The sequence below is a fragment of the Symphodus melops genome, assembly GCF_947650265.1.
Source record: "Symphodus melops genome assembly, chromosome: 11".
In the NCBI taxonomy this organism is placed as follows: Eukaryota; Metazoa; Chordata; class Actinopteri; order Labriformes; family Labridae; genus Symphodus; species Symphodus melops.
In genome coordinates, this window is record NC_136701.1 from 5,294,856 (window position 1) to 5,318,202 (window position 23,347).

The 23,347-nt window shown below is 39.6% G+C and overlaps 1 protein-coding gene across 2 annotated transcripts in view; it reads left to right on the forward strand.

The window, feature by feature from the left end:
* The window catches only part of opcml (opioid binding protein/cell adhesion molecule-like), a 361,495-nt gene that overhangs the window by 209,428 nt on the left and 128,720 nt on the right, over positions 1-23,347 (forward strand). The window lies entirely within an intron of this gene.

The following is a 23,347-nucleotide window of genomic DNA, read 5'->3' on the forward strand; positions in this document are numbered from 1 at the left end:
TGGAGTTCAGTGTAAACTCCCCTCACAGCAGAGTGATTATTTATCACATTCAGCAAATGACAGTGGAAAAGTGAAGAAAGTGTCACAACACTTGAAGTATCTCTGTCTGTCAGTTATCCACGTGTCAGACATTCATTTCCAACCTTGTTAATGCATGTTCAGCTGGCGGTGAACACATTGCACTGAGAAAAACAAACGTTATGCACTCTCCACATAATGTGGTCTAAAATGGATTACATCAACTATCACACGATTGAAAAAAATCTAACATGTTTTACCAATCACCTGTGTTTGTTTTCGATTGCCTCAGGGAAGAGTTTTAAAAAGCCAAAGTGGGGTCATGAGACAAAAAACAGAACAGAGTCAACCAGCCCCAAATTAACCTAACAAGCATTTATTTTTTTGTCCCTTGAGGAATCCATGAATGCAAACTCCACACCGAACGGCCCTGATTTGACCAGGAACCTTCTAACTGTGAGGCAACAGCACGAACCACTACAACACTGTGCAACCCAAAACTGATCCTTAAAGAGGCATTGTGGTCTGAATGCAACAATCAGATCGTGACACAAAGCGGTGATTGGATTCCAGCTGGGAGGTTTGGGACTCATTGGGTCACTTATGTAAAGAGCCAAATGTGAAGGATGTAAACGAGGGTGGATGAGAGGGGAGAAGGTTTCATCTGGGAGACTGAGATCTGAATCACTCATGGAACTTTAATTCTGGACTACTGACATAAATCCAGTCGAGAGAATTATTGTATGAAATGAAACCTCCACCTTGATTAAATAGTTTGTAATTACAGGTTATATTAAATGTGAATTGAAAATCCAAGGTCAAACATGACATGTTACAGATCACCACATACTCGATATGACATTTCAGAACATGTCAATAGGCCTGGGCGATTAAACGATAATGATAATTATCACGATATATTTTTTTCTTATTGTGATGATTATCAATATCAACTGATATATGTTTTATTGTGATAACCTTTTTAGTCATATCGCCCAGGCCTACAGCTTTTATGCTGAACATATTGTTAGCTTCACATCAATACAATGTGCTTTAATTGTTAATAAGTGTTAATGTATTTACTTCAAAGTACTTTTTTAGTTTCATGACATTTTGCTCATTTTGCTCAGTGGAAGTTCATGCAGGAGGACAGGAAGGTTATATTCTCTCACACGTACATTCTGGTTTGTTCGTTTAACTTAGCCACGCCCTCCTTCTCCCTGCTCTGGTGATCAGCTGATTTATGGACATTTCCTGTTGAAGTGATAATCCAACCCGATTCTGCCGCACACCCTCCTCCGACCAATCACCCTGCTGCTGTCAAATTTTGAAGTCTGTTCTCTATCTTCGGCAGACAGCTTGCCATTTTACTCCGATCGCTGCCACCCTCCTCCGTCCCGGTCACATCCATTCCAGCCCAGCAGAGTTCAGATACAGTCTCAGAAACCCTCTCCTCTTCACATCCTGCATACCTCCATCGCCACCACCACCGGTGTCTGGACTCCATCCAAAGGAGTATCCTATCCTGCTTTCAGACACACGACCTCTCTGAGAACATGAAGTCATCATGACAGATTTTAATCGCCAAAGACTTTGCATATTTCCTAAACTGTTACATTTACAATTGTTCAATCTTACTTCAGTCTTTCCTGTTGTTTTATACAATGCCATCTATCATAGTGAAATATCCCACAGCTGTTTCAGTCATGCAAGGACACACATAACTGTACATTTCTGCAAGGAATATATTAGAACACAATATTTTTTATTCTTTTCCCTTCTGTGTGGGGAAATAACTTTAAAAATTAAAGCGACAGAAGCGTCTCCAGCCAGCTGCTTGACAGACGAAAGCTCACACACGGTGAACTCGGCAGCAGCCTTTAATCCACACCTGAAGCGAGCCCAGAGGAGGAGCCGCTCCCCCAAATCCCACAGTTGAGCTCAATAGACTTTGCTGGGAAGCGAATGGCTGGCTCAGATTTCTTATAATTCTGACTGAACACAAGTTAAGTACATCCTTTTGTCAAACCACCATTTTACAGCAGAGCAGAATTTTAGCGAGGAACATTTTCAGGCTAATAAGGGGGTTGGAGTTGCTCAATCATACCCTCAGATCCAGGTGTCTTTTTTTTTTGTTTACTCCGAGAGAGAGACAGAGAGATACACAGCGTGATGATGGATAATAAGAATCTGAAGGGAGACTGAGGTGAGCATCAGGTGCACTATTTTCTCTGACATTGTTATTGCACAATGATAAGCTGTTAGACAGGGTAGAGGGCTGCAGGCAGAATCCAGGCCGTGTGTAGGAATCATCTTCAATTTGTAGCCTCCCAGATTGCCTGGGGGTAAATATTGCACCCTCCCCCATTATGGCCTGGTGTGTAATTAAAGGATAACAGGATGTAGGTTTGCAGACTCAGCCTAGCTGGAATCCTTTTTAATGTACTTTTGCAGGTGCGGTCAGTGTGTGTGTGTGTACGCGCGCATGTGTCTGACAGAGCAAAGGGGAGATTGGTGAATGTGTGTGTGTGTGTAATGCGTTTCTTCATGTGCTCTAAAAGGGTTCTGTTCGCGCACATGTTTCCGTCTATGGGGAGAGAACCATTGTGTGCTGGGAGAGCACGCCTGTGCCAGGCTGTATTCAAAACTTGATTATGTTTTTGGCTCTATATTGCTGACAATTACAAAGTCGTTCTGCTTTGGAGAAAATTCTGCTAGAAAGCCAATGTGTGCGCTTTCACTGTGCAGAGAATCTGCCAGTTTTACTCCAATAGCCAAATGGAGAAAAAAAAAAAAAGAAGGCTTTTTTCAGCAGTGCTGGGAAGCATCACAAATAGACATGACGTGCAGACAGCCGCTCACAAAAACACATTAGGAAAACATTCTCCATTGTGCATATCTTTTCACAACATTTCTTCACAGACGGCAGAATTGAACACTTTAGCCTTGGTTGATGGCCCTGGAGCTGCGAGTTGTCAGAATCAAACACGCCAAACATCCTGGTTATATAAACAAGAAGGGTGGAAACAAAAGGGAAGAGAGGGGACTTTCGGCACAGAAATGAGCCCTTTGTTTTCCAGCTGTCTGACAATCACAGACAATGGAATCATATCACATTTGCTACAAACTAAATGTGAAATTAACTTAATTTTGCGTATGATGGCTGTCCATCCAGCTCAGTCCATCACAGGTCTAACTTCATGCAGCAGCAGTTACAGTGTTGGAGCTACAGCTGCCTCAGAGATAGAAAACAAACAAGTGACAGTTAATGAATGCTTTACGGCAGTATCATGGCTTTATAGTACTCATCTAGACTGTTCCTGCTGTGTTGACTAATGTTGCATTGCATCACATTTAAAAGGTCAACTCTCAGTCATCAGCGCGCTGGGTGTTTCACATCCTCCCTTAATGTCATTTGGTTTACTCACTGCTCTGCCCTTTAGAGCCCTGACGCAGCGAGCTGACTTTAAAGAACCTGTGAACAAAGAAAGCGATAGCTGCTTGGCCTCACGTCCGCTGTCAGGTCTCTGAAGTCAATGCATCACACATACAATTGTCAACAGTCAACCAGAAGTTAACATACATTAGTGTCATGCACACGCATTTAAAAAAAATAAAAAATAAAATAAACAAATAAAAAATACTGAAAAGTTGTTCAGGTTTTTCAAGAAATCTGCCATTTAAAAAACAAGACGGGCCAACTGTTTTTTATGCCACTGGAAAAGTGATTAAATTCATCATGTGCTGAGAACACAAATTGAGCGGGAGGAGAGGGGTTGGAGGTGTGACGCTGGAGGAGAGCGGATGCTTCAGAATAGTAGAGGTTTCTCCAAACAGCAGTTTGTTGTGGTTTCATGCTGATGCTCAAAGGTGACTAAATCAAAATGTCGCACATTCTTCCTTTAAAAGGTAGAGACAATAGAGTAACATTTTTTTACCAACTTATTTGAACTTCATGATTTAAGCTGTTATGGTAGATAACCAAACCAAACCAAACTTCCAAACCTATGCACTGTTCTCACACTGTAATGTGTTAGCTACATGCTTGAATATGTGCAAGCTCCTTTGAACTAAATATAGCATCCTTAATTGAGCTCTGGCTTCGTGGAGTGCCGCACCTCCCCTTGTAAAGTAAAGAAATCTGCAGGAAGCCATGGCACAATATGTGATTCGCATTAGTTCAATGTTATCCTTTCTTACTCTGTCCATACAGCATGGTAGGCTATATATAATTTATTTGCATTTCTGTTTCAGAACCAGAAAATTCATTGTACAGTAGCTCTGATAGCAAACATTGGCACTGTGGGTTAGGAGTTTAGAGGCTTTATTGATTGCTTGCCTGTGTACTCGGTTTTGTTCACCGAGTGGATTCACGTTGTCAATCTGCAGCTGGAAGGCCTGGTGTGAGCGCAGTTGTCCTTGATCAAGAAAGAGCTTGATAGCTACACGGCAAGTGCTTGGAAACTGTCTCAATGGACGTGGATGTGTGTGTGTTTGTGTGTGTGTGTGTGTGTGTGGGGGGGCTGGGGGGTTCTTTCAGTCTGCTGTAAATAATTTAGGCGTTAGTGTGTGAAGGAGGAGAGACAACATCTTCTAAAGAAGAGGAGGCTTTGACAGCTAGTTATGGTGGGAATGCAGCTTCCCTGTGCTTATTAAATGTTTACTTTCAATTGGAGCATTGTCTGCACTTGGAACATATCTTTTATCGTATAACAACACTTGAAAAGAGCTGACTTTGATGGTCTGACCTTCAAGCCAAATACTGGATAAAACCATTTGAAGGCCGGGTGTAATTTTTAGACTTAATTATTTAGTTGTGTGTCTCATTTACTCCAGCTTCATATCAAATCTGTGTAAAGGGGAATTCCAGTGTTTTTCAAGTCTTGGCCCATACCTGTTTTGTATAATGGCTACAACTTAATCTTTCATAGACAAAACAATACAGTAGATTCAAGTACAGGCTAGTTTTGTTACGCCACCGATAAGATTCTAACTTCATTGCAACAATACAGATTGAATTATGAGAGAGTTTTCCAGAGATTTTTGTAAATACATTAATATGCTTTGTTGCTCAGAAAAATCCCTTATGTCATTATCTTTATAGCCTTTGTGGTGTAATCTTTTAGCACTGCAGTGCACTCTTATTTTGAATATGTTCATAAGGAACTTGGGTAACATAAGTTGTACGAAGTTTGACCTGCAGGCAACAAAAAGAGTTTTGTTCACTACTTATCTGAAAGCGTTGTTTTCACGTTCATGTTAAGAGTAGATTTATAGCAGCTGAAATTATTGTTTAGGTGAGCAGTGCATCACAGTCACCAATTAAAAAAAAAGTTCCCATGAGGGACCTCGATTTAAATTCAATAGTGTCTGCAATAAAGTCTGGTCTACAACCCCTTATCAGACACCCAACAATTCTGTAATGCCCTTACTTATTCTGGGTATTAAGTAACCATTTCAGAACCAAGGGGTCTTTCTAATGAGGTATGAGCTGCATGTCAAGTCTTTTTTTTTCTTCTTCTGTTGAGAATGTTTAAATGTGTTGTTGATAACATCAGATAGACCATGGAAGTCTCTCTCTCTTTTTTTTTTTTTTTGAGATAAAAAGTTGGTTGAAATTTGGCCTTTGCATCAAGGATGTGGCTCCGTTGTCAAGTTGGTAATCTCCCAGCTGGAAGATCTGTGGTCTGTGGCATGTCAAAGTGTCCCTGAGCATGATACTACATTTTAAATTCCCCTGCTGTTGCGTCATGTGATGGTTTATAAATACAGTAGCAAATACTGATGGATAGCAGCCTTTGCCATCAGTGTGTAAATGTGACATGGATGGAGTGACCTGCGGTTAAAAAAAAAGTGCTTTGTATCAGAAGACACAAAGATCTTCCATCTCCCATTTTACCAACCACTGCCAAATGACTTTGTAGAAATGTCACTACAGTCATTGTTTCTGTTGCCCTTTCAACAACAAAAAATGTTAAGTAATAAAAAATAGTTTTCTGTGTGTGAAAATCTGGTTGAAAATGTATCTGAGATGGACAGATGTTATTATGCCCTGTTTTCAACTGAAGAGGTCCTTCACTGAAGTGACCCCACTTACAACTCTTATGTATTTTTTTTTGCCATTTATGGGCTAAGATTGCAATTCAAAGTATATTTGTTTTACAAGGAGAGCTAAAATTGTATATCAAATTATGTTTTTTTTAATTAATTACAATCTCAGCCCAAAAAATGGCAAAAAAACAAAACAAAGAAAACAACAACTTTAAATGGACATCATTAAATCAGATTTAATTAAATCACTTCATCACAGCCTTTTAAACTGTTTAAGTTGCCAGTCAAAGCAATATATCAGAGCTTTTCTCAAAAGTGTTACTTAAAGATTATTAGACTCCAAAATACATTTCAGATATAGGTTTTTAATTGTGCGATTAGGTGTTATGATCATTGATGATATGATAGTTTTTGCTCTCTGTCATAGTTCAAATATCAGCTAGCTGCATCAAACTTTTACCGTCCAGAATAAGTCAAGAAAACATGTCTGCTGAAACTCTACAGCTCAGCAGACCATAAAGCAACGTTTGACATGCTTTTGACCAACAATGTAAATTGGAGTCAGTTCACAGAAGATCATTTGGACAGAGCCCGCTCCGTCTTTAACTGTGCACACCAAACCTCAGATTCAGATAATGAGACTTGGAAAAATGGTCAAAGAGTGAAACTGCAACTCTGTGTGCCGCAGCAGCAGCATGCCAGCACCACCAATTAAAGATACAAGTAATTGTATTTTAGTCTTGAAAAATTTCCAGCCATTCCACATCATCACTGGCCTGTCATGTCACTCCATGTGTGTGTGTGGGTGGAACGGGGAGCCTAATGGGTCACGCTGCGAGTTTTCTGGCAATTAGCCCGTCGTTCATAGATTGATTTGTCTGTAAAATGGAGGTCATGTTGTGAAGCGTCGGGACGTCTCGGCCTGCAGCCTGGGGCCCGGAGCAGACACTGTGGTCGGTGCTTTGGCAGCCACAGTTTTTCTTTTGATGGGTTATTAGCTGTCTGCCTCTCATCCCCCTGTGTGTGTGTGTGTGTGTGTCTGTGTGTGTGTGTGTGTGTGTGTGTGTGTGTGTGTGTTTGTAGGTGGGTGTGTGTGTGTGTGTGTCTGCATGTGCAAATCTGAAATATCTTGTTACTTCTCTTTTCCCTTGTTACGCCAAAACACAAATGTAGCTGCTTGATGTTCTGTAGAGGAAATGGAAGCATCTTGCCATATAGCACAAATTGGATCTTTAATCTCTTGTGAGCAATCTGCCATGGAAATCATTTACTAAATGTCTTTATCAACAGACTAGATTTGCTGTCTTTTAGCTAGATTAACTCTTTTGCACCATTTAAATTATTCAAAACATAGAATAAAAGATGAACTGAATACCAATCGTCAATGGCTCTCTGAGAATGACCTTCGAGAATAAAAACAAAGCTAAATCTGACACGTTTTTTCAAGCTTTGAAATATTAAATCTACTTTTTAAATTAGGTAATTGTAATGAAACCTTTTTCTATGTCCTCCCAATTTCTGTTTTATTGACAAATGACACGTCAGATTAAGTTTTTGTTGTTTGTGGCGAGGAGCTGAGAAATCACTGAGGTGTTAAGATCCTGATTGGCAGAAGCCACTGTTTCTTTATGAACCAAGCATCTGGTGAAATGTTGGACTTGAAAACAGCTCAAGGAAAGCAGATGAATCAGACAAGGAAGCATCCAACTGAGCAGAAGCTGCCAACGTTTAACCACTGCACACGCAGAATGCAAAATCCCTCCCAAGACGTGCCGGCGCTTCCCCCTCTCCTGTTAATTTCAAATTAATTACTCACACACACGGCATATGGTGATGGAGCGTTTTTTCATTATCACCTCGATGCACTTGCTGCTGTTTAGGTGAGAGATGCAGGCAGACGGGGCCATAGTTTGATTAATGTTCAATGTCCACTGCAGTATGCAGATAGCAACGTCTGGGCTGCAGAGAGAAATACCTGCACTCTGGATCTGGTACACAGCCCAAGATACAACACGATGAACAGAGAGGCGCTCGTATGACGGATCATGGCTCTCCTGCAGTGGATGGATCAACCTGGAAAAACATTCAGAACCTGCCGTCACTTTCTCCAAGTGATTCTTGAAATGAAAACTACGGCCCGAGCTGCAGCTTGAGCCCCGAACCACCTTAGGCTGGGATTTGCTGCATGTTATCAGAAGCTGTCCGTAGTAATTCAGATTGATGAAAGATACGGAAAAGTGATTGTATAGGATGATGGACAGCTGTATCACAGATAAATCTGGCTATCTCCAACCCAGCCGAATTGACAATTGTGAGCGCAGGGTGACTTCTATTTCAGACTCTGGTAGTTATTCTGCCTCCGTCACGCATGTTAGTGAGATGTCAACTGAGAGCCGAAGCTCGGGGGCTTTGCCATGCAGGCTAAGATATGTGTGAAATGAAGTGAAAATATCCAGACCGAATAACAAAATTGATATAAGACTGCACAACACAGGCATCTGCTTCGTTTTATTAAGATTCCTGCACAACTAGTTCTAAGGCGCAATATTGCAAGAACACAAGATGGCCGTGATCAAAGACAAGCTGTGTATAATTATGAGACTTTTACTCTTTGTTTTTTTTAGTTATAAATCTTTGTTTTTATTCACATCTTTTTTGAAGCAGCCACATTGTTGACCTCAATATGCTTTTTATCAGACATGAATAGGTTTTGAAATAGGCGCATTCAGAGAAAATGTTTGATGAATTAATATAATTATTATGCAAGTGTGAGCATAATTATCTAGTCCTTTCTTCCAGCCTCAAAGGGAGGATGAAGCACACTTGTTTATTTAGACAGTGCATGCATAAAGCAAACTTAAAACTGCTACAAGGCCCCGCCTGTATGGCATTTTACTATATTCAGCCTTTTACACTAAGGGAGAGAGTGGACGACTGTAATAAGTGTCACTCACATTCAAATCACTTGCCTCTGTGCTGCAATAACTGTAACGTGTAAATTATTCTGAAACATCTGTTCTTCTGATAGTACGGATTTCTGTGTACAGCTTGGGTACACTCTGTAGAAATGATATTGATGTCAGCATAGAACAATCTATTCTGAGGAGCTCTGACCCTTCGTGAAGAAATGTATATCATATGGAACGTCTCTGAAGCAAAAGGTACTGACTCAGCTAGCAGTGTAATCAGAGAGTGTTCTAAATAGATGCTTGACATTCAAAGAGTAAAGGTAATATGATTCTCCATACCATGTACAGAGGAACCTAAACCTGGAAGGGATTTAAAGTATTTAACGGATGCACAGATCATTAAACTTGTCTGTCTGTCTGTCTATTCCACAATCTGCGTGTCTTCGTGAATCTCGTCAGACCCCCTACTGGGTTATGCCATTTTCTATTATCCAGCCTGTTTTATAGATTCAGCATTAGGGACATTTAGTTAAACCCCTTACATCTGCATTACCTATGTTTAACGGTTTGTGACCCACCCCCATATCGTAAATACGGATTTAGCAGAACGCTTTCTCATCTAGTAGAAATATATGATGTTCAGAAATTACGTAATTGTGTTTGATTGACTGAAACTGGACTTTTAGTTTAGATGTAAACATGTAAGACTGACTGAAATCAGACAAAGTCCACCCCCTCATTAAAACAGTGTATTGTAAATGCAAGAAAAGCTTTTAACAGGACAAAGGTATATCGCAGTGCCGAGTGCTTGAGCGACAACCATGCTGACACAGAGTATGCTGTGTTTTCTGAAGGAGTTAAACATTTCAATTTGTGGATAGAAAGAAACAGCGTGGCACCTGCTAACTTGATTGTTGAGTATGCAACATGATAGATAAACCTGAAGGAGGTCTGTAGCTGAAAGGGGAAATATCACCATCTCCTTAGAGGCGTTCTACATAATTATGTCAATAAATAGATTCTACTCTGGTGCTTGAACACTGGGACAAGGACAGTAGTCCAATTAAATTGCCTAAAGCTATAACACTTTACCTAACAGTGCATGTATACTGACTGTGCCTGTAAAAGGGTAAATGTCTTAATTTAGCACATTGCAATTTGCCTCCTATGTACCTGTTCACACCTCAGTGGCTGTAAAACTAATATGAAAGTGACAGATCAAAATTAACTATCAAAGGCAGTGATAGAAACTGTTCTGCTATCACAATGTTTCAATTTGGCTGCACTCAAGATCTCATGTACAGCACTGGCTGTACCAATGGAAAAAAATCTGTTTTGGGCTCTTTATGGTACGCAGGATAGGAGAAGAGTCAAACTATCTAAGTTAGTAGACCATTCCTTCAGAGTCCTTGTGAGTCTGGTGTACAAATTAACAAATAATAACAGATTATTCCAGAAAAAAACACTATAATGCCTGCATTAACCAACTGCAAACCGCCCAGAGCCAGATGTTGTTTTCTTATTGACTGCAGATTGAAATCAAACAGTTAGGAATCACATACAAGGTATCTACATGCTGTCTAAAAAAATCTATTACTACAAATTCATTTGATTTAACCAAGCATGAAGAAATTCTATAGTCTAAAATAGAGAGTGTAGACAGAATGGATGACTGGAGTTCGTAGTTTTCCCTAATATAACGTATTCTGACTCTATCCTTTGGATGTAATTTTTCAAACTAGTCAAGATTTTAGAGTGCAAAATTCACTCCATTTATCATTGTGTTGGGATGAAAATGGACCACTCATGGATTGTTCACTGATCCTCCACCCATATAACTGTACAGTTACATCTAAAGGCGTGTTATTTAAAAGTACAAGTCAGCCAATTTTATTGTGGATCCTTGTCTTCTCATCTATAATGTTCAGCTACCTGTTCAGTATGCAGTGCTGAGAGTATTGCAAACTATGAGACCACATTCAGACACTGATGGCTGCTTTGTGAAGTGTCCAGTATTAAATAAACCCATTCAGCCACATTCACACACAGCTGATGTAGAAGAGAGAGGAGCTTGCGGTTCAGTGTATTGCCCAAGGGCACTTTGACATGTAAACGGAAGGAGTTTGGGATCAAACCCCCCACCTTTGATCCACAGCTGCCCCAAGAGAAGTGCAAAAAATGTTACAGTCACCCAAGTGTCCATGAGGCTGGCTGATAAGCAAAAGAGCCCCAATTAGGTCCCATATTAAATGCACATTTTTATAGCAGAAATTAACATGTTTATGTTGATGAATCTGTTAAGGGGGAGGTCATTTTTTAATCATCTGTTTTGCTTTTATTACAGCTAAGAGTTATTGATAGATTTGCATATGTGGCTGATTTGACTGACAGGTGGCTGTGTGGCAGTTTTCCAGGAGGAATTAACATTTCCAATGTTGCGACCGGCATCACTGGGCTTCAAAATATCTTGTGAATCAAATGAATGACTTCACTGAGATTGCTTTCATGGAACTAAAAAGAGGGGATGCATTTTGAAGTTAAAAAGTAAAATTACAAGGCAAGTGCTACAGTATGAACCTGCATGTGTTGTATTGGACACCAGGACCATGAGTTGTTTCAAAATAGTCTGTTGATGTGTAAGCCAATAAGAACATAAAGCCTTATTCTCTCATGATGTATTGCCTCAGTAAACATTTCTCTATTAAGTTTATGGTTTGCAAGATTACTTTAATACAGCATGGCTTTCATATTGCAAATGATGACAAAGAATCGATTAAGGGATTGCTTCAGGATGGGGTTACCTGGCACTGAAAGCTACACAGCCTGAAAAATGGAAAATACTGGCTTCAGGACCAAACGATGGTAAAAAATAGCCAAAGTGATAGCTTCAAAATCCTGTCGACAAACAAACTTTTGACATCATGATGGTCTAAGAAGTAGTTTTGCCAAGCTGTACCTTTCCTTTCGTAAATTGTTGGACTATTTGTAGATATTAATTAGTACCCGTCCCTGTTATCATTAGGATGAGTCTTGTCTGTAGTTAGTACAGGCAGGCTGCATGCTTCATTAATGGTGCGTGTCAAGCAGCAGGGGTTTGTTGTGTTTTTCTTGGTGAGAAAATTGGGAAAACGTCTTGTTGTTTACAAGAGCCTCTGCTTGTACAGTACACGGCCATCCAAGCAGATCTGAGCTCATTGGCTGAAGGAGGTCATGCATACTAAGTAGCTGGCACATGTGGATGACCCATTTTCTGCCAACAGCCCAGTCAACAAGGCTAGAGCTGTTAATTGTGTTTATCATTCAGTCAAATGTAAATCCTGGCTATAATCACCTCTGTGTCATTATCACATAGCAGCAGATTATTCTCAGCATTTTGGACTGGGATGGAAAAATGTGGATTCACTTCATCAAACATTAATATCAGGGTAGTTATCATAAACAAGCACAGCGAGGCTCAACATGTGGCTTAACCCAATGAAAGTGGACCTCCCACGGGAGATTGTTGTTTGCATGATGTGGCTTATAATTATCTTACATAATGAACCGTAATAGCTAGAGCCTTCATTCCTTTTCATGCAACAAGGGTGTCTGTCAATCCAGAAAATCACATTATTTGCAATTCACTGACCATTATAAATCATTGAATACACATATTTTTAACCTGATCTTAAAGAAAAAATAGCATTGTTAATTAATCTTTTTGCAACACAATGCAAAGAGACCTTCCTCTTTTTTGATCGAAACTTTGCACTCTACACGCTTTTCATGCCATGCACGACAACTCCTCACCTCAATACATTATATTTGCATCAGTTTCACAGAACAAGTAGCTATTTTATTTTCACTGTCGTTAAAAGTCACTCTTTTAACATCTCAATAAGCACCAATATCAACATATATACACTTGTAGAATCTTATGTATTGTAGATGTTTAATGGTCAATATGATGGAAACATTGTATTTTAAAGTACATGACACTCAGCAGTTATATTCTTTTATACCCCGACACCAAAAAAAAAATCATTTCCTCTGAAAAAGGAACAAAAAGGAACAGTTGTCTCTCTATCTACTGTTATGCTGTGAAAACTGTGAGGTTCGGATGCAAAGCACCAATCAATTACCTCCCTAGGTCCCTCCATACCTGACCCTTTGCCTTGCACCAGCCAGTCAACATATTTCTGCCACTGGAGGTATTCCATGTCTAGAGAGAATGGCAAAGAAAGCTCAGCTCAAATGAATGTACTGTGACTTATGACCGCTCGGGTCGGGCAAGAAAAAAAAAAAAAAGGAGTGTGGGGAAGGCGTGACCTTTGAAGGACACCTGAGGGAATGGAGTGGTTATAGACACAGCTCTGAGGAGAGGTAGCTTTTAAAATCGTGCCATCTAGGATCCAGTCAAATGAGTTGCTGGTTGGTGCGAAATGAAGTCTTTGAGTGTTTACACCGAGAACATTTAAAGATGTTGTTTGATTGCCATGGTTCGATGAAAGGCTTCTTAGCTATAAGGCCAAGACAACTTCTTTCTTTCTTCTTTCAATCTTTGGAGCAGAGTGAGCAGAGACGGTGAGAGACGATGCCGTCAGACCTTGCTTGCCCTCTTTTTTCCTGGCACCTTAGAGCGGCTCGAGGTCGAGTTAAACCTAAGGAGACCTCTGGGGTGATTCAGATTGCAGCTGCATGCATGTGGCAGATTATGTTCAGGGTGAAGCGCCCTGTGGTGTGCAGTTGTATCTCTGCTTTCCCATATCATCTCTGCTACCAGCACCCCCAGGGAACGTGTTATTAGCTTCCTCGTATCATGCATGACGCACCAAGGCCAAACTATCAGCAGCTTGTCTTACAGCCCAAACCGAGATTTTGGGCCTGAAGCAGCTCGATGTTTTGAGTTTGGCTTTAAGTGGTACATGCTGGAGAACTCTTTATTTATTTATGCTTCAAATCTAAATCAATATGCTGTTTGAGAGTTTAGTTGGTACCTCTTGCTGCTGGACTCAGTGGACGACTCATTCAACTTCATTTCTTACAAAAGATGAATACAGAGGTCATTTTTATCTCTTCTCGGGCTCTGTGCTGTAAAATACTGAAACTATTCCTGTAACTGCTGTTTTAACACACCTGTATTTACTAACTGCAGAGATATTTCTTTTGAATATGGTAAATGGAGTTAAGCTTGTCTTGTCTTTCGACAACTCAGAGAACCTTTACACCTACCCATTCATACACATTTGCACACTGATGGCAGAGGTTGCTATGTAGTTGCTAAGTTTCCATCAGAAGATACGGCTTCATTTTTACGCTGCCAACAAAGCAGCGGGAGCAATTCGGGGTTAAGTGTCTTGCCCAAGGAACCGTAGACACGTTGCTGCAGGAGCTGGGGATTGAACCCCTGACCTTCCAGTTTAGAGACCAACTCTACTAACCAAGCCTCAATCACCCATATAATATGTGATACATGTCTTGGGATTTATTATTTTTCCAAAGCAGACAAGAAAAAACAGCTGTGTTCCCAGGCTAATTATGAAAAAGTATAACCAGGTAGCAAACCAGATAATACCTGGTAAACTTACAGCATAAGAGAAACATGCAAGATACAAGTGATCAGCCAATATGAAAACAAAGGCTTTTGTCTTTCTTGTGAAATTGGATCAAAGTCACATGTGCTGCATTTGGTTCCCTGCAGGATGACAACAGTGACAGGATGAGCACTGCAGGCTTTGGAAGTGAAAGGAACAATGACCTCCAAAATATGAAAGAGGAAAGATGAGACTGGAGTAGTGAGCTGCAGCCGAATAAGCACATGGAGAGAACACATGAAAAAAAAAAAAAGCAATATATGCTGAAAACATGTTTAGAAAAAGAGAAGTGTGCCATTTTCTTCGTACCTAAAAAGGAGAGTCTAACGATGGGAGAATATCAAAATGCGAAAGATTTTTCTGCAGTGCATTATAGAAAAGTTTTGGAGTTTCACGGTCTGATGCCCAGTACTCCCCAAAAGACAACATTTTTTATCAATAGTTTAAAATATAAAATTTCAAGCAGCTGTGCCATAATGCTCAAACGGACACAATTTTCCTTTTCCCTCCAACATATCATCATCCAAAGACTAACGTGGTGCTTACATTTCCATGTGCTGCCGAATAAGAGACCAGCTGTTTCTCAATCCTCCCCACCTGTGATTTCCCTCCAAGTTGTTTTGACTGGCAGGTATTTTTGATCTGCACAGACAAATCAAGTATCTCGTGGAAGTCTTTATCAAAATGCGAGATGTTCTCTGATGTGGCAAATCATCCCATTTCACAAAGGAAGCTTTATAATCATGTGTTGACACATGAACGTTCTCGGTGAAAAGGATCTTTTCTTTTTTTGTCTCATCAGTGACAGGATGAGTGAAAGGAAGATGTGGTAGTTTATCTCTCTCCTACACCCAGCCCACAAGTCAATCATCTTCTTGTGTTGCTGTCATACGGAGCAGCAGAACCCACAGTGGCAAAAGCAAAGTATGATAAAAAAAAAAGCGTGTTGTTATTGCAGCACTTGCACTTTTTTGAAATTGCTAGCTGCAGAAACAAACAATCAAGGCAAAGCTCAGACAACAAAAAAACTCAATACAAGACATCACTTAAAGCGTGGCATTTATCAGCAGCAAATATGCAAAGCAGGTTGCTCCAGGGCATAAAAGAAAAACAAATGTAATTCTCACTTTAAGGAGTCATTACAAAATGTGACCCTCAGAAACACTGGAAGAATCTTCTTACACTGTTATTTTTAGATAATACTTTATTGAAACACACACACACACACACACTTCTGCAGGTGTGAAGTGTTGTATTTTGAGAAGATGAAAGCTAGCTTAATGTGTCAAGAATAATGTTTCAAGTGGAACTGAGCAGTTGTTAATCCACTTGTCAAATGTTTAGAGGTACTGTATAATCGCAGTTATTAAGAGATAGAAGCAAAACCCAACAAAAACTACTGTAGAACAACCTTTTCTTGACACAGAATGAAGATGAATATGAGGCAATAAAGTGAAATGACATGCACAGGAAAGGATGCTTCCAGCAAACTGACTAACCCAGTATGATTGTATGGTCACGCCTGATGCTTAAAGCAACACTATGTTACTTTTCCACCTTCCCTCAAAAGTCTCAAAGGTCAATAGCACAACAACGTTCATAAGGGAGAATAGTATATCTCATGTGTCCACAGAGTACACGACACGTTTACGTGACTTTGGCTGTGGTCGTCTCATGAGAAGTTCATGGGGCATCCGCTACAAAAGCAGCCAGTTAGCCCGTCTCTGTAATGTTTGATACAAAGACTGAGGCTAAACGAAGAGGAAGCTAAAGAGAGGAAGACCAAGAAGCCAGACCAGAGTAAATATTGGACATGTTGGTGAGAGCTTTGTGAAGCAACAGGCTTTGAGATGGCTGTGATGCTATTGGACGGTTGCAAACTGGATACACCATTGCTCAGTAAAAAGGTATTATGATTTGTCTTGCAGATACTGAGAAATAAATAATCTGATGGCAAAACTTACATCCCTGCAGATACTAGTCATAGCCGATTGTGATATAAGGCTTTATCGTTATCAGTGTCCTTCTCTGATGTTTTGAAGCTTAGTCAAAAGCAGTCAGCTTAGTCTGACTTTTATATCTAAAACTCATTATGATCTGTAATTTTTCTCATGAATGCCTATTTTAAAGTTATATTGTTTACATTTTGAAAAGTAAAACAGCTAATGTAACTCTGACACTAACGTTTGACGATAACATTTGGTATTGTAGCTGAAATTCAAAACAACAGAGAGAGCTCTTGCATGAGTCCAGGCACACTCAAAGTTGCCATTTCATGGACATGGAAGCTTCAGTGTTTAGCCAGCTCTGCATCGGTATTGAAACATGTCTGCATTCAAACCTCTCTACCCTATACTCTACTATGTATCCTAGCTTTACCACATTTGTAGTCAGGTAGCTTATGAAAATTTAAGCTTTTTAGGTTGTGTACAATCAGTTATATTTGAACCAGTTTGCTTGCCTTTCCACCATGCCTTTCGTTGCTGCAACACCTGTTGGTTTGCTCCATGCCTAGCATTATAGTTATCATTTTGTGAATATCTGACTCCTTAATCTCCCAAATATTAAACAAACAATGGATATACTATACATTATTGCTTACAGGACAACAAAGCCATGCATGTGCGAAACTTGAACCGAGTGTTTCTACAAGTCAGTCAAAAATTGACGCTTAGGGCCAAATACATTGAGTTTACATTTTTAGAGTTGGGAGTGACGATGTGTTGTGGATATATACCATGAATGTATTTATATTTATTCACATAGAATAAACCCTTTAACAGCCCTTTAACATATGTGGAAATAATTGGAGCCACAGTGTTAAAAAGCTCTCAAAGTGTGGATCATGGTGTTCTGCTAGTTTTGAGATTCTAATGACCATCGGTGTTTAAAAATAGGTAATGTTAGGTGATCTTTTAAAACTTTCAATTGTCAATTGTGTCCATAGGTTGTGCTGAGATTGATAGGATTGAGCTGATTTGATGAACTTTATTCACTCAAAGAAAGTGTGAATGTCCTTTGAGAAATGTCACTCAAGCAGAATTTTACCCTTCAGTCACTCAGTCCTCCAGATGAATTCAGTCACATTCATAATTGGTGAAAACCCAAGTGGCCGTTGTGCTGATGGCAGCTGAAGTGTGTATCGATGACCTTTTTGAGCGATTTGTGCGGCAGAGCATCCAGGGAAAAGGTAGTCGACTTTGTACTAGATGTAATCTCCTCCGGCGTACGTGGTGAAGTGGGAGCAGAACAGCTTAAATCAGCAGAAATCCAGAGATAACAGAATAGTCCCGGGCTATTTTTTATGAAATTTGCCAGGAACTCTTCACTTCTCCTGAGAGGCTTGGAAGTGATTGCTGGCAGGACTAACAACAGACTACTGAAATGATTGAACTGTGAGAAATGACACATTTTTGAAATGATGTCCTGCTAAATTGAACTCTTGATCTGACGGGGGCTTTTGGTTCCGGCCGCGTAACCAACGTGCTGGGTCTGGATCGTGCAGCCGTAAACTCTCAGCCAACCCACAGATGAGTTTCAGGAGCTGTCAGATCCTTTTGATCCGCTGCTTCTCCAGAACTTATCGGTCCCACAACACAAATTAAACACGCCGCCCACTCGCTGCTCTGTGCCAGTGCTCCTTACATCAGTGAGCAAGCACACACATCAATAACTCTCACTCGTAGGTACTGTATTTGCAAATAGAGATGCCTAATCAAATATTCTCATGGAACACTGGAGAAGCAAGCGTTCATCAGACCGTTGGTTTAATTGTAGCCTCGGTCATGAGCTGATTAACACTTCAGATTTATGACTTCAGCATCTGTGTTTACATTTGTTTCTATGAAGACAGAAGATGCAGGTGGATCCTCTCATGCTGCTGATTAAACGCCGTACAATTAACTGTGTTAGACTGTGTACAAATTTGAACATGTTTATATCTACTCCTCTATATCTAATCAGGAGATTTAAATGCAGATTTCACATGCTACTGAGCTGTATACAAAATGTCCATGTTGTCTCACTTTAGATTTGTCAGTTTTGACTGCTCGATCAGTGGCCCTGACATACAAAAATATGGTGGTCCAAGTAACCCTGTGGTGCCACTTTTGCTTAAGTATGGCTCATGGTTAGGAAAGCATTACATTAAGATGTGACCGAGTTAGCAGTGATGAATTAATTATTCAGGTTTGAACTTTCAAATGGAAGTTTACTGAGGAACACTTTTTATACATTTCATCAGTTTTAGACAACAACCATATGAGTGGTATTATTGGCTAGCAGAGGTAAGTTATGCGCTTTTGATACAAGTAGACAAGAATATTGTTATTCAAATTACTAACAGCATTTTTATTTCAATTTGGGTGGACGCTAGAGTTGCAGAATAAACCTAATAGTTGCTAGAAAATCTCTATATAGTTTTATTATTACAGTAGAATCAGCTTCCATTCGCCTTTGTAGAGTAAATCAGCGACAGATGTCATCGCCCGCCCCTTTGATTTGATGATTAGTTTAGCTAAATTCAGGCCATAAACCACCGACTTTTAGTCAATGACAACACTACTGTCGAGATGATCAGAAACTGTAAAATAATGTACTTGACTTAATATTATTTCAACGCTATCTCTGTTAGCTTATCAATGACATTTTAGTCATATGATAGCATCAAATTGATGATAAATCCCAGTAAGTCTGTAAGAAACTGTGTTAGTGTGTATCTGTGTGAACACAGCTCTTAAAATGAAATCCAGTTTCCAGGATAATATTGTGGTTAATTGTATTCTGCCTCTTTTGGATACACTGATTCCATATTTCAATGCTTGCTGAAAACTAGAAGCGATACTCAAACTGGTAGGAAAAAAGTACTAACTGACAAATTCATATTAGTAATATTCTGAATATATATTGCAGCAGACATATCCGTCTTATGAAACTGTTTATGAACTGTCTTATGAACATGGCTCTCCCAGAGAATAGCATACAAGTTTCTTTTTAAAGCACATTTTATTACAGGCACTGAAAGCTGAATGTGCTTTACACCGAAGATAATAAAAAAAAAAAACATAGGAAGACAAGAGACAAAATAGCTCAAGATAATGATACACATATCTGATTAGGAACAAAATAGTACAAAAACAAAACTGTCCTCCTGCTTGGTGAGTTTCATTGCTTTCAACAAAGTCCACAATGGGCAGGGGTTTTTTTGCAACTGTGTCACTGTTACTCGTGCCATCTGTTCTACATCTTAGTATTTTAAAGAGCTGACAGCTACTGATACGATAGTTGAGGTCTCGGCATACTGCAACATTGATGGGTGTGAAGTGAAAACCTGCAGTCTACATCCAATTCACCAAGAGTCATGCTGCTTTCCTTTACTAGTCACTTGTTTTCTTTAATTGAAGAATCTTTTCAATCAAACCAGCACTCTCCTGCTTTCTTTAAATGCATGATTATGAACTAATGTGGAAAAAAAAGCTGTTGAAAATCTATTTCCCTGCAGGCTTTGCTCAGTGAAGCAGCCGCTTGCAATACACAATGAATGGGCGCACATTTTCAGCAGTGTCAGGTTACGTGTGGGTGATTGTTGTGGCTGCACTTGGCATCATGACCAAAAATTACAGTGCCACATAAATACCTCTCTCTGCATTTCATCAGACACACTCAGACATAATGGGAAAAAAATCAGCATTGAATGAATCCTTTTATAAATAGGTCTGCAGCATGAGATTATTTTATTCAATTATTCAGCTAAATATTTTAACAATTTCTCAAAGACATTTTCTCTATTGCAAATAAAGCAAAGCATTAAATTATCCCTTTTGCTGTAAAACATTACCAATTTTGAATGTTATTGATTCATATGTGTGTGTAATATTTATTTTTTTTACATCTGTTTATCATTGAATTCCACTAGTCCTTGCAGCTTTACTGTGGAGCCTAATGCATCATCTACCTTTGGATGACAGAATTGCATTGTGGGCCAGGAACAATGAATAAAAAAACACCTCAGTTGGCAGCAGTGTAGCATTTGGGGGAATGAACATAGTCATGGTTGTTTATTTTGACTCAATTCCACAAACACTCAGAATGAAACTATTCCCTGGGAGATACTATGTTTCTAGTAGTGTAACATTCGCAGTAAGATTTACATCTTCAGTATAATGAGAATGAAGCTGAGAGAAACAGAGAGGTCATGAAGTCAGAACGTTTTCAAGAATATATGGGATTAATGGGCCTCATTCACCAATATACTCTGAATAATTGTTCTTAAGTTGTTAGTAAGTTTTCCCATCAGATTCACCAACATGTTCTTGAATGACTCAATAGTTCACAGCTGTGTTATTATCTCCTCGTGTTTGTCAATTGAAAGCACATGCCTACCAATTACCATAGGCAACCGTCGACTAACGTCCATATAGAAGGCATGAGTGCAGGGTCCTGCAGACACAGAAACTGCAAGGAGCAAAAAAAAAAAAAAAAAGGTTGTGGAGATGTGTAATGGAGAGCCGAAGATGGCGCAGGCAGAGCGAGACTCCAAACGAAGTGAAGTGGAGGTCGGCAGCAAAGAAGTTGTTTTGTTCAGCTGTGTGTGTCATGATTAGTCAGGGACACAACTAAAGACGCTTGGGATTCAATAAACCTAACATGTACAGCACTTCCCTTCCTGCAATATTCAGCACTCAAATGTGCCGAACAGTGCTCTGTGGGTGTTGGTAAATCCCACATTAGAAAAAGTAGTGTATCACAATATAATCTGAAAAAGTCATCAGGTAGGATTTATAAACACATCTGTTCTTAGCGACGGTTGGTGAAGGAGGCTCATTGTTCTAATTGAATCCGCCATCCAACCTTTACTCCCCTCCTCAGTCCCGTTCCAGTTGCATTACCAACATAAGTTCTAGGGACTAGAGCTGAAACGATTCCTCGAATAACTCGAATAATTCGATTACAAAAATTCATCGAGGAATTTTCGCTGCCTCGAGGCTCTGTTAAGTTTTTAATAATAATTTAGCAAATATATATTTAAAGTTTCTCAATTTCCTTATCTGACATAATGATTGATTCTGTGATTGATTCAACAGAACATAATGCTTTCTCAATTAAATGTACTGTAACAGATGTGTAGGCTACACAAAACAGTATTTGCTATTTCAGCCATTAAAACGTGTTTGGCCTGTATTTTTCATCTACCTGCCCCCTTGACCAGTGAATCAGAAAGTGAATTTGGGACCCTGTCAGTAATATGGTGAGCATCATCAGCAGCTGTAGAGCAGAGGTGGTTGGCTGTAACAAGCAGGCGTTTCCATGGTAACTGCAAAGAAGCAGGTTTGTAGGGACGACCCAAGACGAGTTAAACCTTAATTAAGCAAAAGTATGATTTATTCGATTACTCGATTAATCGACGGGATATTCGATAGAATACTCGATTACTAAAATATTCGATAGCTACAGCTCTGCTAGTGACTGTTTTATTGATAACTCTTCTATTACTTTTTGAATACATTGTTGTGATGTGTGTCAATTTAAGTAAAATGTACCATATTGCCATTACCAATAGATAGCTGGTTATATACAGCATGTAAATGAAGAATAATTCAAACCAGCGGCGAGAGAGAGAGAGAGAGAGAGATGCCATGCACTCATAATGAGGTGTTCTTTAGGGGATAGTTTTCCGCAATAAACAGTAGGTCATAAGGTGGACTGCTTCATTTAGTTCCTGGTAATTTGTTGGCAACCTCATAAAAAACACCACCAGGGTTAAACCACAAGGAATAAAAAAAACAGCATAAAGTACACATATTGATTTAAACCATTTTGCAATCCTGCTACTTTTAAATATTCAGCGCTGTTCTATAACATTTTTATCCATAACAAATGTCATTAAACATTTATTAGTACCACATCAGACGTTCTCCTTTGGAGGCGTATACTGTGTTCAAGAAAAACAACTCATGAAATATGGATTCTGTGGGACCGATCATGTAAACTTTGTTTTTCTCATAATCCTTGCAGCCATTCTTGAGGCGTGAGGTAATAAATTCTTTTGATGTGCGCTTTCCTATTCAAGATGTTGCAACATGTTGATTTAAAATATGGAGGATGTCCTGAAGGGGTTACACAAATGTCCATGTGCACCTCAGTGAATACATGTGTCAAATGCACTGCAATAAAAACAACATTGTTAATAACTGTCAGGGAGAAGCTTGAAGATGCCTTCATCAGGTACAAAGTCGACTGAGGAGCTGCTTGACTGACAGGTAGATTCTGCTGAACCTAAGGTTTACAGACGTTCTTGTATAGAGTTAATTTCACCTTGCTAGAGTTGGAATATAAGTGAACGCCTGACATTTTTCATGACTCTCTGAAAAGCAACAATTACGCCCAACTCTGCCAGACTGATTGGCAGGTTAGCAGACACAGAGAGAAAGGCCTTAATTGTCATTAGATCAAAGCTGATGGATTCTGAACTCTTGTACCTGGCTCATCACCATCTGTGTTTACTGTTCTATATGGTTTGTTCAAGGCTGAACATTACCATTCTAAAGTAGGTAACCTTAAAGCGCTGGAGCTGATTACCAGCTGTCCTTGGGCGAGGACAGCCAATCACAGGGCTGAGAAATAGAGACCAGCCCGACTCACATCCACATCATCTCTGGGTAATTTACAGTCACCAGTGAACCTAACAAAAATGTCTTTGGGAAGAAGCCGGAGTACCCGGAAAGAAAAGCTCCTGTCCGACAGGGATTCAAACAAGGAACCTGAGAGAGAAACTAAAACATAATAAACGTCAAGAAA